The 18,126-nt window shown below is 38.4% G+C and overlaps 4 pseudogenes; all 4 read right to left on the bottom strand.

The window, feature by feature from the left end:
• Nucleotides 1-11,641: 11,641 nt before the first annotated feature.
• Nucleotides 11,642-13,369, bottom strand: LOC134702186 (NADH-ubiquinone oxidoreductase chain 5-like; annotated as a pseudogene).
• Nucleotides 13,370-13,706: 337 nt separating this feature from the next.
• LOC134702185 (ATP synthase subunit a-like) lies at nt 13,707-14,423 on the bottom strand (annotated as a pseudogene).
• Nucleotides 14,424-15,326: 903 nt separating this feature from the next.
• LOC134702181 (cytochrome c oxidase subunit 1-like) lies at nt 15,327-16,013 on the bottom strand (annotated as a pseudogene).
• Nucleotides 16,014-17,126: 1,113 nt separating this feature from the next.
• On the bottom strand, nt 17,127-17,641 carry LOC134702182 (NADH-ubiquinone oxidoreductase chain 2-like; annotated as a pseudogene).
• Nucleotides 17,642-18,126: the final 485 nt, after the last annotated feature.

Here is an 18,126-nt window from a genome sequence, read left to right as displayed (position 1 = left end):
CACTAGGCCAATAAATGGCCCAACATCATAATCCTTCAAACGCATTCTCTTATGGGCTTGAGTTACGAATAACCCCCTCCTAATTAAAAGACCTGTCTCGAACAGCCTTGTCGACGACGGGTTTGGCGTGCGGATCCCTGGAGGGGGTCATCGCATCCCTAGTTCACACGAGGGTCTTAAGGCATTATGGAAGAAAGTCCAAAAAAAAGAAAAGAAGAACATTACTTCAGACAGAATAAAAAGGGCAACTCCATCACGAAATCTCTTGATTACGAAGCGAGTATGAAACCCAATATCTCCCTCACGAATTAAGTCTCGCCATCATCTAAAAGTTCTCAATAGTATACACCCCAACCTCATTCCTATTAATAGAAATCTGGGAGTTCGATGCAGTCACAAAATTAACCCTACCGCTATTCCGTTTGCCGAGATAGCCACAAAAAAGGGCCACGGACTTGGACCTGGTACATAGTAACGAGAATAAGGATTACGATTCATTGTTTAGGGTATAAACATAAACATAAAGTTCAGCGGTATCCAATGAGCCGCCAGAACAAAAACATCACAAACTCTTCTCAAGTTTAAGGACTCCCTGTGTGACACCCCCTTCCCGTGACAACAACTTCCATATAGGTATAGTCTAAAACATGCCCTAATAAAGCTTATCAGACCCAGGATAAGCAGGAACACTCCACTTATTCACCCTCCCACGCCGAAAACGAGGATTTCCCCAAATAAGTTTAGACTAGGAGGGGCTGCTATGTTGCTTGATCTTAACAGGAAACACATTAAGACTAGACTTGGGCAGACTAACAAGCCCCCTTTATTTATTACTAGCAGACGCGAGTGCCTCATCTTATAGATAGCATTCACATACCTGAACAAACCTGATGAACACAACCCATGCCCGATCATAATAATAATGGCCCCCACTACCCCTAATACCGTGTTGCTAAGCACTCCTAATAGCACAAGCCTCATATGCGCTACAGAGGAATATGCTACCAAACATTTTAGGTCCACTTGCCGTACACACGCTAATCCTGCGTAGACACCTCCTGCCAAGTTCACCACTAGTAGCAGCACAAAAAAAACGCTTCTAAGCCTTATTTGTATAACTATTATAAATCGAAGCAGCCCGTACCCTCCTAATTTTAGTACCACCCCGGCCAATAGCATCGAACCGGCTACTGGGGCCTCTACGTGAGCCTTAGGTAGTCACAGGTGAAATGGATATATTGGTAGCTTGATAAGAAACCCTAGAATGTATAGCCATCACAATCTCATTCCCCTTTTTTTTACTAGCCTTACCACAGAACTTATCCTCCTCCTCAACCCTCTAATATAGAGTTCTCTTACCCCCATAAGAAAAAAAGAGATCCGAACACCGTATAGATTACTATATACCCCCCTGCCTGTAAACGCTCTGGCTGATAGCCTCAGCCTACAATTAATAACAACAGAGGGGCTAGCACACTTTCAAAAAAAAAAAAAAAAAGAAAGAACCTCCTCACCCTGAATCTTATCACTAAAATTAGGCTGATTCTGATAATTATTAAATTAAATCTTGCTTTCCGGTGGATCTTAACCCTCCTTAGGTAGGAAAGAATTGCTACAAATAGAGTTAGTGTAACCATTAACCCTATTACAAAGTCTGTGGTGTACAACCCGTTCAACTCTACCCCCCCTATCGCGACTCTTGTGGCGCCCATACTTAGAATAGTTAGAACGCTTAACCCAATGACACTCATATTTAGGTTTTTTATAATAATCAATGCAATAAGTCTAATTGCCAACCTTTTAACCATAAGTAAGACAGACTTTATCTGACACATTCAGTGTAAATGAATTATACTAGTTTATATTATCTTACATACACCCTAACTAGAACTACTACACACACACTAGCCATAAGTATGACACATAGAAGAACAGTCCAACACAAACTCATTAACTTATCATAACGTAAACGAGGTAAAGAAGCACGAATAACCACAAAGAAGACCGCAAAAGCCATCATAAAGACCCCGATCAACGCTTCATTTCCCCCGAAAAATATCGCCGCCCTTATAACCCTTCTGAGAAGAATACTAGAGTACTCCGCAATAAATATAACTGCAAACCCCCCTCCGCTGTACTCCACGTTGTATCCTGACACTAATTCCGACTCTCCTTCCACAAAATCAAATGGCGCCCGATTAGTTTCAGCTAGCATACACAGCATTCAGACAACTATAACTACGCACAAAGGAAAAAAGAAAAAAAAGGACCTTTGTTGGAACACCCTAATTTCTTGAAACATAAACACACCCGAGCACAGCACCACACAAAAGAAGATAAATCCTATAGGGATCTCATAAGAAATTCTTTGCGCCATCGCACGAACTGCACCTAGCAAAGAGTATTTAGAGTTAGAAGCCCATCCGGATATTATTACCCCGTAAACCCTGACTCTAGTAATAACTATAAACAGAATCACCCCGAAAACATAAAACACTTCAGCCGACTTATACGGGTATAAAAGCCATCCAAGTAAACTGATAGTTAATATTAGTGCAGGAGCCAAAATGAAGGGCCCTACGTTAGCACGTGTAGGCACAATAAACTCTTTACATAACAACTTACCTGCGTCACTAAAAGGCTGCAAGATCCCTATATAACTCACCTTGGATGGACCCTTTCGGATTATAATGATAGCCAAAATTTTACGTTCCAACAAAGTATAGAAGCCCACAGCGAGAAGCACCCCTACAAAAGGGATAACACCAACAACCACGCCTACTCAGTCCACCAGTGCAGCCTTAGTCGACCCCAAGGGAGTAAAAGAGTCCGCTGACACTTGACAAAGGCTTAATAGGATAGAGGCTCCAAAGAAAACAGCTACTCTCCTTAGAGTCTTAAATAGACACTCGACACTAACCATAATGAGACTGGGCTTAGCTTTGTAATTCACACACAAACAAGAGTATATCTTATAAGACGAGCTTAAATCGTATGCATTAGGTCTGCCAGCTTGTGCCATGAAAGCAAGTATATATACTTATGAATTGATCCTAAATCAAACGCATTAGCTCTGCCAGCTCTCACAAAGATAAGAGCCACTACTCACGGCGCCTTAGGGGCATGAGCCCTATATCCTAATATTAGACCACCTTATCACTAAAAGCTACTTGCCCATTGTACAAGTTCATTAAATTAAAAGTTTAACGCTTCTTAAAAGCTTTAGCTTATTTTTTATTTTAGTTAAGAGCTTCCAACCATATGACAAAATATTTCTCAGGAATAAACTCAATCACAATCGGTATAAATCTATGGTTAACCCCGCAAATTTCAGAACACTGCCCGTAAATAATTCTACACTGGGAAGCTTTTATAGGAAGCCGATTAATTCGACCTGGGATGGCATCTACTTTAATTAGTAACTTAGGGAGTGCAAACGAATGGAGCACATCAGACCTTCTTACAAAAGCAGTTATTTGCACATCTGCTGGAGCCACCATCCGGTTATCAACATCCAACAAACGATACCCTCCTTTTCTAAATGTCTCCTGCTGGTCTTCTATGTAAGAATCAATTGTATAACACGAAATTCTTTCAGCGCTTTCTCTAGAGCTTGGAGTGTCTAAATTGCGACAAAATTCGTAAGATCAGTACCATTGTTTCCCAATCGCCTTAAAATTTCACCGGGGCCGTTTTACTTCTTCTATATAATATAGGTTAATTATAGAAGGAAACCACAACCCTACTAACATCAACATTGGCACAATAGTCCATCAAAATTCTAATCGTTGACGGTTCAAGAAATGGCGATAAGAAAATTTAGTAAGAAGGATTACGCATCCTATATATATAACAAAGACCAACACAGCCACTGCTACTATCATCACAAAACCATGGTACCGGAACAGGTCTTTCCCTAGTTCCCCATGGACAATATCACCAAAATATCGACTCCCGTAAAAAGACATATTTATATTTTTCTACACTTATTAGCCCACTCACGTGCGCTACTTTCGCGATTTACTAATTTTAATAACTTGAAATAAGCTAAAAACTTAAACCATTTCAGGTCTACAGGACGACTCCTACAGAATTTAGGGTATTCAAGCAGCTTGTCCCACACCCACAAAGAAAGAGGGTTTAATAACAACCTAGAGAAATAAATGACTGAAAGACACTGCCCCAAAATGATATAAGGCTCCCGCACTGGGCGAGCACCAATCCATGTTAACCTAATAAACCTACCAACCAACACTCAAAACACTACTTGATTAAACGGGTAAAAACATAAACTTCGATACTTACCTCTGTGAAGACTAGGAATTAGGTATAATACTACAATCGACAAAAACATAACATATACCCCCCCCCGCTTTATGAGGAATTGAACGAAGGATTGCATAAGCAAACATAAAATACCACTCAGGCTGAACATGGATTGGCGTTTTTATAGGATTAGCAGGCCAATAGTTTAAATGATTCCCTAACAGCTCAGGATCCACACACACTAAATATATAAAAAAGAACCTAAAGCAAACATAACCAAAAAGATCTTTAATAGTATAGAAGGGGTGGAAGGGCACACACATAGTACCTCTTTCAATACCCAAAGGGTTATTACTCCCTTTCTCATGTAAAAAAAACAGGTGTAAAAAAACAACCGCCACTATCACAAACGGTAAGAGAAAGTGTAAAGTATAAAACCGCTTTAGAGTTGCATTACACACGGTCCAACCCCCTCATACATAGCGGAGCATACTCTCTCCTACTACGGGGATCACTCTAAGTATATTAGTAATAACAGTAGCCCCCCAATATGACATTTGCCCCCAAGGCAAAGTGTAACCGAGGAAAGCCTCCGCCATAGTTAACAAAAACAAATGCACCCCAAAATACCACACTGTCTTATCTAAATAAGACCCATAATACAGCCCACGAGCAATGTGCGCATAAATACAGATAAAAAACATAGAGGACCCATTTGCATGAATATTACGCAACATTCATCCTTTTTCCACATTACGCATAATATGTACTACAGAATCGAATGCCATGTCTTCATGAGCAGTATAATGAGTTGACAATAAAAGACCCCTTAGAAGTTGGATAATTAGGCACAAGCCTAGTATAGAGCCAAACCTTCACCAAGCGTTTAAGTTTACAGGACAAGGCAAATCATAGAACCTGTCATTCATAATCTTCACCAACTTATTAGTACTTCGTCACGGACCAACCCTCTTAGGCGTGTTAATATTATTCACAGTATTGTTACCAACCATCTCATAAGAAAGGCCTACACCTTGTTTATGAGTTTACAGCTCACCACCTCTTCCTCGGCCACCTCATGAATTTTTGTTATATATACAGGCACAAACCCCCCGCACACCGCATTTTTTTATGAGTACACATAAGCTTGGACCCCCCTTTTTACACCTCTGAAGACACCCAAAGTGTTAAGTGTCCAACTTTGTTTTTGCTCCATTTTTACTTTATTTTTAATTAGACTTAAAGCGACCAACAACTTACGCTTCAAAAATTTTTTTATTTTTAAGATACACGCCTCGTTTTCGAACCGAAAACCACATGAGCAACCAGAGCTGGGGTAAATGAGGAAATAAACGTCTCAAATCCCCATTATCCTACAGCTTACAATTAGCTATAGAGCCCAAGTAACTTAGAATTTAAGGGTCAAATTCACCACTTTCTCTGCCAATAATTAGGTTGAATCTCATGTGGTCCTGAAGAATGCTTACTCCCCGCAAAGGCTTTGTAGCCTTTCAAGCATACACTAAAACCAAGTTAATTAGGTGTAAGGAGACCCGTATTGACCAGTTTTTAAATAGACCATAACAGCCTAACAATAAACGAATTAACTGTAATTTTGCTTATCTTATGGATTATTTTAATAAATTATAACTATTAATACACCAATAAACTTTAACTATGAGCATTAATAACTACTGACCCCGTCTTTACTAACATCAGGAACACTGTCTTCTTCACTTACAACCACATTTCTCTGCTCGACTGGCTGACAGACATTAGCTGGGACTTCAGGCTCCACAACAGCTATTTGTTCTTCTAAAGGAACATAGCCACCCTCAGCATGGGGGCCCCCTTCCTCCTGATTATCAGGAACAACTTCAGCGACACCATTCACAACAGCATCTCCAACAGCTGAAATAGTTTCAGGTAATGGGAGCACCCTAACAGTGTCACCCCCTCCGCCCTGACATAAGTCCCCTCCTCCAACGTCTATTCTAAACACTCAGTTTTTATATGAAAAAAAACCATCTCACACACCCCTTAACAGTAAGCCTTTTTTTGCAGCAAACCCCTGCCTAAGCCACTCTCATACAGCCTCTCTAGTGCCCAACACATTCAACAATCTATCACTAAGCAACACACTCATTTACATAAAAAGAACCCTTTTTATAAGTTAATCAGCCTATTATACAATATTATTTATGTCATTACAGATCCGTCACAAAGTATTGCTTTAGCTAAAAACTCGCTCGCTTAAAAGAGACCTTAAAGCTATGCATAAGCTTTTGGGTTAACAAACCCAAAAACTTCAATTAAAATAAAGCTTCGCAGGGTCTTGTTGCTCTTCTTTTACACACAGGCCTCTTCGCTTTACCCTTATGCAAGAAGTACTAAAATTTATTTGCCCCACTTTACTTCAAGTAAGCTTTTTATGAGGCAATCGTGTGCATTTCTTTAGAAAGATAAATTCTAAAAAACCTCAGTGAGATGAGCCTAAAACTAATTAACTCCTCTTAAATTGTTTATAAAGAAAAGCTTTAACTTTTTCTTTAGGAATCAAAGTCCTACGTACTATAATACTTCTTTATAACACCTCAGAGCAATAAACTACTTTTGAGCTTAGCTTCATCAAAGCAACTGGGCCATCCCCCCACGTACAACTAAGCTAGGAAGAATTTGTAGCTCTCAGTTATATTAACATTAGCAACTAAACACAACTTAAGAGACAGGCTATCTGGCTTGAGAATAAGAATCTTATACCCTAAGCAAATTACTGGGATTTTCAATTAACAGCTCAACATTCTAGCTTAATTTATTCACCCAGCGTACACTAATTTCATTAAAATTTTTGCCCAGAAGGCAAATATAGTAATTATTGCTATGTAACCATCCTATAACCAGCACATTTAACAGCCTAACGCCACGTTTATTTACATAAAAAGGCCCTATACAATATTGTCTATAGCACTCAGATCTGTGACAGAACATTGCTTTGCTTAAAAACCTTTTATACGAAACTAACTCACTTAAAAGGGACCTCAGGACCAGACATAAACTTCATCACTTGTAGTCTTTGTAAGTTTATAACCCACCTAACCCCCTTTTAGGCGTGTTAATATTACATACTATTGTTAACACTTACTTTTTAAGACGCTCACAACCTTGTTTACAAGCTCACGCTTCTACGTTTCACAATTTTATTTAGCTTCATTTTGTTGCTGCACACCACATTTTTGTCACCTCTATTTAACCTGCTTTCCTATTTCCTCCCCTCCAGATCAGCCCCCCCAGGCATTAGTGTGTCATTTTGATTTTATTTTATTTTTGATTTACTTTTTTGCTTAGACTTTAAGTGACCCATGAATTACGCTTTGGGAACTTTCATATGACTTGATTTCTATTTATTTTTTGATTTTAAGATACAGATAGTCTAGTTTTCAAACCCCAAAAAATCACATGAGCAACCAAAATTAGGGCAAACGAAAAAAATTAACACCTTAGATCCATTTCTCCTGCAGTTTACAATTAACCACAGGAAGCAAATAGCTTTAGAATTTAGGTTTAAGTTTGTTTTTTTCTACCACTAATTAGGTTAAGTCTCACATGACTCTGAAAAATGCTTACTCACTGTAAAGGGTTCAAAACCTTATCTACAACAGGTTGTAAAGCATAATCTAAAACAAGTTTGGACAGGTATGGGCATTCGCAACTAGATTTTCAATAAAATACACAATGTCAAGTAAAATTAAGTTTTACTTTGACTTATAAGTTATCTTAACTAAGGGCTTTTTACATGCATCAGCAACAGGGTTTCCGTGTAAAAGGACAGGAGAACAGGCCTTGCGGTCACTGTACCGGCCGGTAACAGGAAATGCGGTACACTATAAAACCTCATTCTTAAGGGTTTCCACAGTGTTTGGTTTTTTTTTGTCTGTTACTAGCACAAATCCATTACACACCGCCTTTTTAGAACCCTTGTTTTATTCTTTAGGTGGGTGATTGCTGCTTTTTGGCTGCATTAATAGACTGTTTTATTTTTTACCTAATTTGCAACCCGTTTTAACCCTATTTTTTAATAAAATAGCAATACTAATTTTAACAAGAACCAACGACACGCCCTACCGCCACTAATTGGCCTTCAGCTTCATAAAAGGCAACCCTTTTTATAAACTAATCAGTTTATTGCGTAGCATTATTTAAGCAATGACAGAGCCAGGGCAAAGCGTTGCTTTAGCGAAAAAGTCCTTTCGTACAAAATTAGCTCATTTTTAAAAGAGGATAGAAACTGAACTAGCTCACGCCGTTCTGAACTCAGCTCATGTTAGATTTTAAAGGGCGAACAGACCCACCATTAGAAGCTTCTACGCCTCTAGGATATCTAAAGCCAACATCGAGGTCGCAATCTTCCCCTCCAATACCATCTTTCGGGAGAAATTGCGCTGTTATCCCTAGAGTAGCTAGCCACACATATAAAGTTAGGAAATACGAGTTAGATTTATATAATAGTGAAAGACTTATTTTCACTGATCTCCCATCAAAATCGTATAAGAGCCAAAAACTCCAATTAAGATAAAGCTTCATAGGGTCTTGTCGTCCTTCTTTTACATAAAGGCCTCTTCACCTTAAAGTTAGTTTAAATTAAATTTTCAGACACAGCACCTTCTTCGTTAACCCTTTCATACCATCCTTCAATTGAAAGGCAAATTATCGCGCTACCTTAGGACGCTCACGTTAACGCCGCCGTTTACAACAAACATTACTCTAGTTGCACTGGGCAGGGACTACCTTTTACTTACATCAAAAGGAAATGTTTTTGTTAAACAGTCGAGAAGTTTAGTTTGCCGAATTCGTTTAAAAACTTTTATTTAGCCTTTAGTTTTTTAAGGTAAAACAAAATAGTAATACCAAATAAATAATATTTTTACTCGTTTTTATCATAGTCACTGGTCCTACAACCATAGGCTTATTTTAAAGTAAATGAATAACCCAATTAATCTTTTTTCCCCATCTGGTTTTAGTTAAAATACACTAATATCTAATAGCCAGTTTAAAGCCTATAGAAACCCAATTTTTTTTTAACATCAATTTTAGTATTTTTCAGCTTAACCCAAAAAATTTTACCCCTTAAATAGTTAAGGAAAATGCTTACACATCTTTTTAAGCCAACCAGATATCTAAAAGCGCGAATAGTATCTAGCCGCTATTCTTTAGTTTAATTAAATCTCTGCCACGATTTCTTAACTCAAAAAAATAACTCTCTTTTATTCGGGAAAATTAAATTCTTAAACTTGTCTTGAAAAACCCTTATGCAAAAGGTACTAAAATTTATTTATACTATTTTAATTCAAGTGCACTTTTCACAAAACAATTATGCACGTCTCTTTAAAAAAGATAAATTATAAAAAGCCTCAGTAAGAGGAATCTAGAACTGACAATTCTAAGTTATATATTAACTACTTTTAACTTATTTATGAAGAAGAAGATTAACTTTTTCTTTAGGAATCAAAGCCCTACTTACTACAATTTTTCTTTATAACGCTTCGAAGTTCTAAGTGCCAAAAAACTACTTTTGAACTTTGCTTCATCAAAGCAACTGGATCATCCCCCACGTGGCACTAAGCTTAGGCCTAACTAGACTATGGAGAATTTGCAGTTCTCAGTTATATTAACATTAACTACTAAGCACAACTTAAGAGAAATACTATCTGACTTAAGAATGAAAATCTTATGTTTTCCCTAAACTACTTAAGCAAGCCAAAGCAAATTACTGCGATTTTGAATTAACAGCTCAACGTTTTAGCTTAAACTATTTGGCCAGCATACACTAATTTCATTAGAACTTTTGCTTGGAAGGCAAATATAATATTATTTACTATATATGCATATTATAGCCTAGCAGCAACTTCCGTTACTGCTACCTTGTTACGACTTTTCACAGGTTTCCCCGCGAGCGACGGGCGATTAGTACTCATCTGATTGTATTCAGGGTAATTTTATTTTTAACCCTTACTTACAAGTCCTTCTTCAAAGGCAAGTTTTCTTATCTTATTTGTCTACTTAGTTGAGCTACCTTTTAGTAGCTCAATCTTTGAATTATTGCTTAAGTTACATCTGTATCCCAGATTAACCTTGTCATAAGCTGCATGTCAATCTGAATTATTTTTGAAGTTGTGCTACATGGGCATATAGCCAATTCTAGTAGCTGCACCTAACTAAAAGTAACTTACCTTACCGAACTCAGCAAGTAAAATAAGAGTTAGCTTCAGTAATAACCAAAAATTTTACCCGGACACTCACCATATTAGAGTAAACAACCATACACACGCACTAATAAGACAAGGCTCAAATGTAGGTGGGTTATCCTTTAACACCCAGGATCCCCTGTTTTCTATCTCAGACACCGCCTATTTATTTCTCTTTGACAACCAAATGTTTAGTTAAGAGGAACTTTTGTTTTAAACTATGGATAACAGGGTATCTAATCCTGGTTTCACTTCATAGATTCGTTAGAAGCTCACTAAAACTTTAGGAATATAACCACAAAAAACCGTTAACATTACACTGCACCTATAGTTTTTTTATAGTTTTATAACACAACATTGACTCTAACCAATCCGCTTAAATTTATATTCGAACTGAATCTAACCGCGGCTGCTGGCATTCATCAATTGACCCCGAATTTGTCAAAAAGCTGGGTTAAAGTTTCCTTTATTAACCAATTTTCCCCACTGATGTTGAACTTGCACTTAATTTGTTCAAGCCCGCATTTAGAATCATGAGAAGCATTTTGCCCATAAATTTAGGGCCATAATCAAACCCTCCTACAGATTTGACACAAGGTACTAAAGTATCCATCTTCCTCATTTTCAATGAGACGCTTTAATTAAGCTACTGTATCTTCTATTTTAGGTTTATTTTACTCTTCGTAAAGGCACCATGGTTTTTATGCACAAATACGACACCACTAATATTACAAACAGTAACACACCAGCTATTAGGATATATAACCTTAACCCGCTTCTTTCAGCCATGAAACTTAGAAACAAAGACCCGCTAATTTCTCTGTACTCGTAATTCATAAGACCCATAAGGACCGCTCTGGCACAACACCTTCTGACGAGAACCATAAACTCTAGATTAAAACGATACACTTCATTGGGGTAGATCCTTAAAACATACAAGAACAGGACTATTACACCCCTAACGTAAGTTAGGAACAATAAGAACCCTAACAACCTTCTAACCTCCAGTGCAACCTCCACACATGCAATTATAGACCCCCTCAATAGCACTAGCCCTAAAGAAATAGGTTGCTTGGCAATTAAGACAATCGAAAACACAGCCATCAAAATTACACATATGACTATAACTCTCATTATATAAACATAATTAAGCTTACGCCCCCCGCTACCACCAGCCCTCATACTACCAGCTGGTAGGTAAAATAATTTTTCTGAACAATTTCATTCAAACAGCTGAGTTGACCTAGTCCCTTATGGGCACCTTGAGGGCCCAATAGCTCTAGTCAACCTTGATCCAGACTTTGAGCTACCATCCTGGACCCCTTAAAGAAGGCCATTTTTCTGGGGTGGGAGGTTAGCCTCTCTATGAGCCACATTCTCAAAAAGAATCTTAATAGTTTGGCTGACGACCAAGGCTTAGACCCTAATTTTCTAAGCACTCCTCATCACAAAATTAACCCTACAAAGGGAATAAGAAATACTCTGACTCTCTCATATTTCTCAAGAACTACTACAAACCCAAACCTCTCTATTTTCCTCCCTAATACCCCTCCTAAGATAATAGCCCCAATATACAGGCTAAGAAAAGGAGTTTGTATATTTAAGTGCTCATTAATCCGCAAACTTCTGCTATTAACGTAATTAGACCCAAGTATTACTCTAAATACAATCCGTGCCCTATAAAAAGAAGTGAAGATTAAACCTGTTAGCTCTAATAAATAGCACCCATAAGTTATTCTTCTGTCTATCATTCTTAGCTCAATTATTAGGTCTTTAGAGAAAAACCCTCTTATAAACGGGGCCCCTCTCAAGGACACAATTGCAACCGTTATTGCACCCATTCTTACGCGTAATCCTTGCCACAAGCTTCTTAACCCCCGGATATCTTGGATTCTTTGGTTTCTATGAATAACACCCCCTGCGCCTAGAAACAACAAAGCTTTAAATACCGCATGGGTTACTAAATGAAAAAAAGCTACAGACGGAAGAAGGATTGAAATCGAGAATATTATTAACCTTAACTGCCTCAAAGTCGAGAGTGCGATTACCTTTTTTAGGTCAAACGCAAACACAGCCCTTGACCCCGCTAATATTAGAGTAAATAGTCTTAAGACTATAAGTATTTGAGTCACAAAGGGATTAGCTCTGATAATATAAAAAGAGCGAAGAATCAAATAAACCCCAGCTGTCACCAATGTCGAAGAATGCACCAAAGAGGAGACCGGTGTGGGTGCCGCCATGGCAGCAGGTAGCCATGCGCAAAACGGCATTTGTGCGCTTTTAGTTATACCTGCAAGAACTACCACAAACCCTAAATTAACCCATGTCTGCACTGGGTGGTATATATAAATTAACCACCCCCCTTCTCTTAAAAAAATAGAAACTCTAAAAAGTACAAAAACATCCCCAATTCGATTAGTCAAAGCTGTCAACATAGCCGCAGATAACCTCTTATTGTTCTGGTAATAAGCCACTAATAGGAATGAGGTGAGCCCTAGCCCGTCTCAACCAATTAAAAGTATTACTAAATTAGGAACTAAGATTATAAACACTATAGACAGCACAAACAACCATACTAATCCCATAAACCGCTTGTAGTATGGCTCTCCAGCTATATACCACTTGCAGTAGGTTGCTACACTTCCTCTAATTACCAAAACCGTCCCAACAAAGACTATTCTTACGCTATCTAGTAGAACTCTGAAGCTAAATGAGAGACAATTACTCTCTCAAACAGTAACTTCCAATAAATAAGCTTTTCCAAAGGTCCTCCCTCTAAGAATAAATAAGTATCCAATCAGAATCAGTAAAAGTAACCCTAAGTTACTTTTTAATTGTATGATACTATTTTTACGAGCCATCTCTTAGTAACCTTGACATCAAATCGTCTCCGCATAGTCGCATCACCATAACCAGAAGGGCCAAGCAAATTCTGGCTTCGCAAACAGCTAAACATAGAATTAGTAAAATTAACCAAAACTGATTTATTAGAAACACATGGGTTACAAACAATAAGCCTAGTCTTATTATTTCAAGCCCTACAAATAAACACAAAAGGTGTTTGTTTATACGGAAGATTACAAAACAGCCTATACTTATTAAGAAAACTCCTAGGAATTTTATTCAAATCATAGCTTTAAAACACATAGTTTTCTACGACTTACAAGGCCGTCGCTTCAGCAAAGCTTTTAAAACTACCTACCTTCTATGATCCTCCGTATAGAGACACAATAAGACACAAAAAATATAACACTGAATACACGCGATTGCAACTTCAGCGGCTCCAAAAACACCTCCGCCCATTATTAACCCTTTAATACCCCCAACTCCTGTAAGCAGCCTTCTGCTATTTAACCAGCTAACTACTAACTCTCTCCTGCATATAGTTAGAATTACTTTACCAGCTCCCAGATTTAGTGTCAGACGTAAAACTAATGTTAAAGGGCGAAGTATGCCACTAATTAGCTCAACCACTACTATAAAAGGCACAAGGATTAACGGGCAACCTGTTGGAACGAGACTCATCAACCCCTGCTCAAATCTGCATAAAAGACTAGATAAAACTAAACAAGTTCAAATAGACAAAGCAAAGGAGAACCCGAACACAAACTGCCCTCTTACAGGGAAAAAGAATGGAAAGTTTCCAGACAGATTTAGTATCAGAATTATCATGAACAGACCCCTTATTACTAGAGGAAACCCAGATAGCTTTAGTCCCTTTCCGTTCAATCGAATCATCGAATAAGTAAAGGATAGCACCAAACTCCGAAAAGAGCTCGTACTTCTACCCTTAGTGTACACGTCTCTAAATAGCACGGTTATTGGCACTATAGAAGACAGCAACCATAACGGCATAGACAACCAAATTAAGTTATAGCTGTGAGCATCAAATCTAGAAAAAACATCTATTAACATGACTTTAAATTATTGATTACGCGATTTCTTATAAATATAAGTGATACACGTGTTATAAGGGTTAGTTCACACAAATGGCAATTGGCTATAAACATGCTTCCTTCCTGGATAAAGGTCTCGGGTACCTGCTCAGTCTATTTCACCACATAAACCCCCACTAAATACAACCCCTCGCTGGCTTACTAGAGCCTCTCATAGAAGGAACTTAAAATATATTAGAGACCCAAAAGACACAGCGGACCCATAAGAAGACACCCAATGTCAGTGAGCATAAATATCAGCGTAGTCTATATACCGTCGAGGCATTCCTCTTAGGCCTAAGAAATGCTGAGGAAAGAAGGTAGTATTTACCCCAAAAAATATTGCTATAAAATGGGCTTTCCTCCATTTCTTATTAAAGCATACTCCAACAAAATTTGGCAACCAATGGTTAAGACCACAGAACACCCCAAACACCGCCCCTATTCTTAGCACATAATGGAAATGAGCCACCACATAATATGTGTCGTGTAGAGACACATCCATAGAAGCCCTAGACAGTAAGACCCCTGTTAGCCCTCCCACGGTGAATAAAAACAGAAACCCAGTACTTCAGTAGGCGGCAGGCTTTATTTTGAATTTTCTTCCTGCTATAGTTGCCAGTCATCTGAATACTTTCACCCCTGTTGGAACAGCGATTACTATAGTTGCGGTAGAAAAATAGCCTCGAGTATCAACATTAAGACCTACGGTAAACATGTGGTGAGCCCACACCATACACCCTAACCCTCCAATTCCGATTATTGCGTATACTATCCCAATTAGACCAAAAACCGCTTCTTTTCCAGAGCAATGCATAATTACTTTTGATATCACACCAAAGGCAGGTAGAATAAGAATATACACTTCCGGATGCCCAAAAAATCAAAACAAATGTTGGAACAAAACGGGGTCCCCCCCTCCTGCGGGATCGAAAAAAGTTGTGTTAAAGTTTCGGTCAAACAAGATTATTGTGATGCCCCCTCCTAGAACCGGAATTGAAATAATTAAAAGAACTGCAGTAACTCTAATCCTTAAAACATAAAGCTCCGCTCGTTCTCCTTTCATTTCTAACACTGGCATATTTTTATTGGTCCTAGCAAAGTTAATAGCCCCCACTAGAGAGCTGAGCCCAGCTAGATGTAGTGACACAATAAGAACATCCATCCTAGGGCCCCTATGATAGGGGTACACAGATAAAGGGGGGTAAATAGTTCATCCAGCACCAACTCCTTTATCCGTTCTAAAGGACAGTATTAGTAAATATAGTGCATTAGGAGATAGTCAATAACTTAAGTTGTTTATTCGCGGGTAAATTATATCTTTACCTCCTACTAGCAGAGGAATCAACCAATTACCGAAAGCTCCAATTAAGATAGGTATCACAGCAAAAAAAATTATTATTAAGGCATGCGTTGTAACCACCACATTATAGAATCAATCTCTTTTTAAGAACACTGCTCCAGGATGCCCCAGTTGCATTCGGATCATTAACCTCAACCTTGCTCCAAACAACCCTCCTCAGACTCCGCTATACAGATAAAGGGTTCCAATATCTTTGTGATTTGTTGATCACAGCCATCGACGTCACCAGGACTCCACTTCTCCATAACCCCCTACTTCTTCCTTTTTTAGTATTTTTATCATTTTATTTATCCTTACTTAGAAGCCAATCATCTAGCCTTATTAGCCCTTAGAGCCGCACTAGATTTTAGCCTCTTAATATTTTTTTCCCTATACGCTATAGTAAGATATGCCTTTTCAAACCTTCTATTAGATCCTTGAGAACTTTCATTGGTCCCATACTTCCTTAAGAAGCACTCTCGACGTGAAAACCACAGGTACACACAATACACTTCCAACAGCAAAAGTAAGCCTCTTACAATCACCTCTCATCAAAATTCGTTTCGCATAAATGCCACTTCTAGTATTAACCTACTCATTCCAAAGACCCCTCACGATATTCGTGGTAGAGACCCCCAAACAAGATAAGAAGGAAACCCCTTGAGGACAAAATCCCTAACACTCTCTTACCGTAAAAGAACATGTAGGCAAAAGGTATTAACAGCACTACCTCTACATCAAACACGACGAACAAAACTGCTACTAGAAAGAATCGGATAGAAAAGGGCCTCCGAGCTCTTCCAATAGGCTCAAATCCACACTCATATGGACTGCACTTTTCTCGGTCTAGACCCCGCTTTTCCCTTAGTAGCATAAATAACCCCGTAAACAAAAAAGACACAATGCAGACAAACGCAACTCTTAACCCCATAACCATTCTTCTAGAAAACTTATGGAAGTGTCTTTAGCTCCCAAAGCCAATATTTTATTTTAAACTATATCTAGCTAAAAAAGGGTTGACACCACTAATAGCCCCACAACCTATCGTTCTTAAATTAAACTACTTTTTTATAAGGAAAAATGGTACAAGCCATTTATAACAAAGTTAGCAGCCCTATTATGTTAATTAACTTCCTCACTTAAGAATGAAATACCTAGGCTTAATAATTAGATGCAAACCAATCCTTTTTTTTAAAGTACCATTCTACAAAAAGGAGGTAACAACTACCTATAGTTATGTTTGAAACAAAATATTTTATTTTAAATTACCTTTTTATCATACTTTTGTGGTTTTACCCACTCTTTTTGAGCCGAAATCAAAACGCCCCTGGCCTAAAAGCAGTTTCTAAATAAATCTCACCAAGATCAATGCCCCCCCTGCTAGGTTAGCCCCGATCACTATCCTCCACATAATCTTGAATTCTGCTTTGTTTTTGTCTACTAACCTTTTTATTACTATCCTATAAAAAAAGTCAATGTAGAATTTTAGCCTGATTACTGAACCTATAATACAAGCCACGATTACAGCCCTTCCTCTCATTAGAAACACCAATACTTTCGCTAGAAAGCCAAGGAAAGGAGGCATCCCCATCAGTATCAGTAAACCCTATACCCCTCGCGGCTCTACTAATCTGACCGCCCATTCTTGTTTTGTTTATTATTGAGCACCCATAAAAAAACAGCCCTACCGACAGCGAGTAAACTGCAAAATACCCTACAAAGACTACTCTTGACCATGTGAGCCCTAACAGCATTCATGATGTATGCACAAACGACGAGTACGCGCTTATTACTCGTACTGAATTCTGGTTAAGGCCCCCTACTGCCCCAATTCCAGCTATCAATACAATTACTACTCACAACCCCTTAGAGGGTATAATTATTGATAAAAAGACAAGGGGGCGACTTTTTGCCAAGTTAATATTAACCCTCTTGCTAACCATCTGCTGTTCTTAATAATTGAAGGGACCCACGAATGTAGCGGGAAAACGCCAGATTTTAACACTGTACCCGCCCCCCTTATCACCAGCCCTCTCACTACGTGCTGCTCTATCAAGGTTACAAAACCCACTAGTATCAGAATTGACCCCGTTCTTTGTACCACAAAATATTTTACACAGGGCTCAGGACTATAGTGACCATCAGGGTTTATAATTACAAGAAATCCATACAGATTTAGCTCTAAACCGAGTCACACCCCTACTATCTCTTCTCTTCTAACCCTAAGAATTGTCCCGATCAATATTACCCCTAATCTCACTAATTTTATAGGTCTTACCACAAAGCTTACCATTTCAAGTAAAGGTTACTTATAACACTTGAAAATCATAGGTCTTCTGTC

This window comes from Mytilus trossulus, unplaced genomic scaffold (assembly GCF_036588685.1).
Source record: "Mytilus trossulus isolate FHL-02 unplaced genomic scaffold, PNRI_Mtr1.1.1.hap1 h1tg000414l__unscaffolded, whole genome shotgun sequence".
NCBI lineage: Eukaryota > Metazoa > Mollusca > Bivalvia > Mytilida > Mytilidae > Mytilus > Mytilus trossulus.
This window is presented reverse-complemented; position numbering and strand designations above follow the sequence as displayed.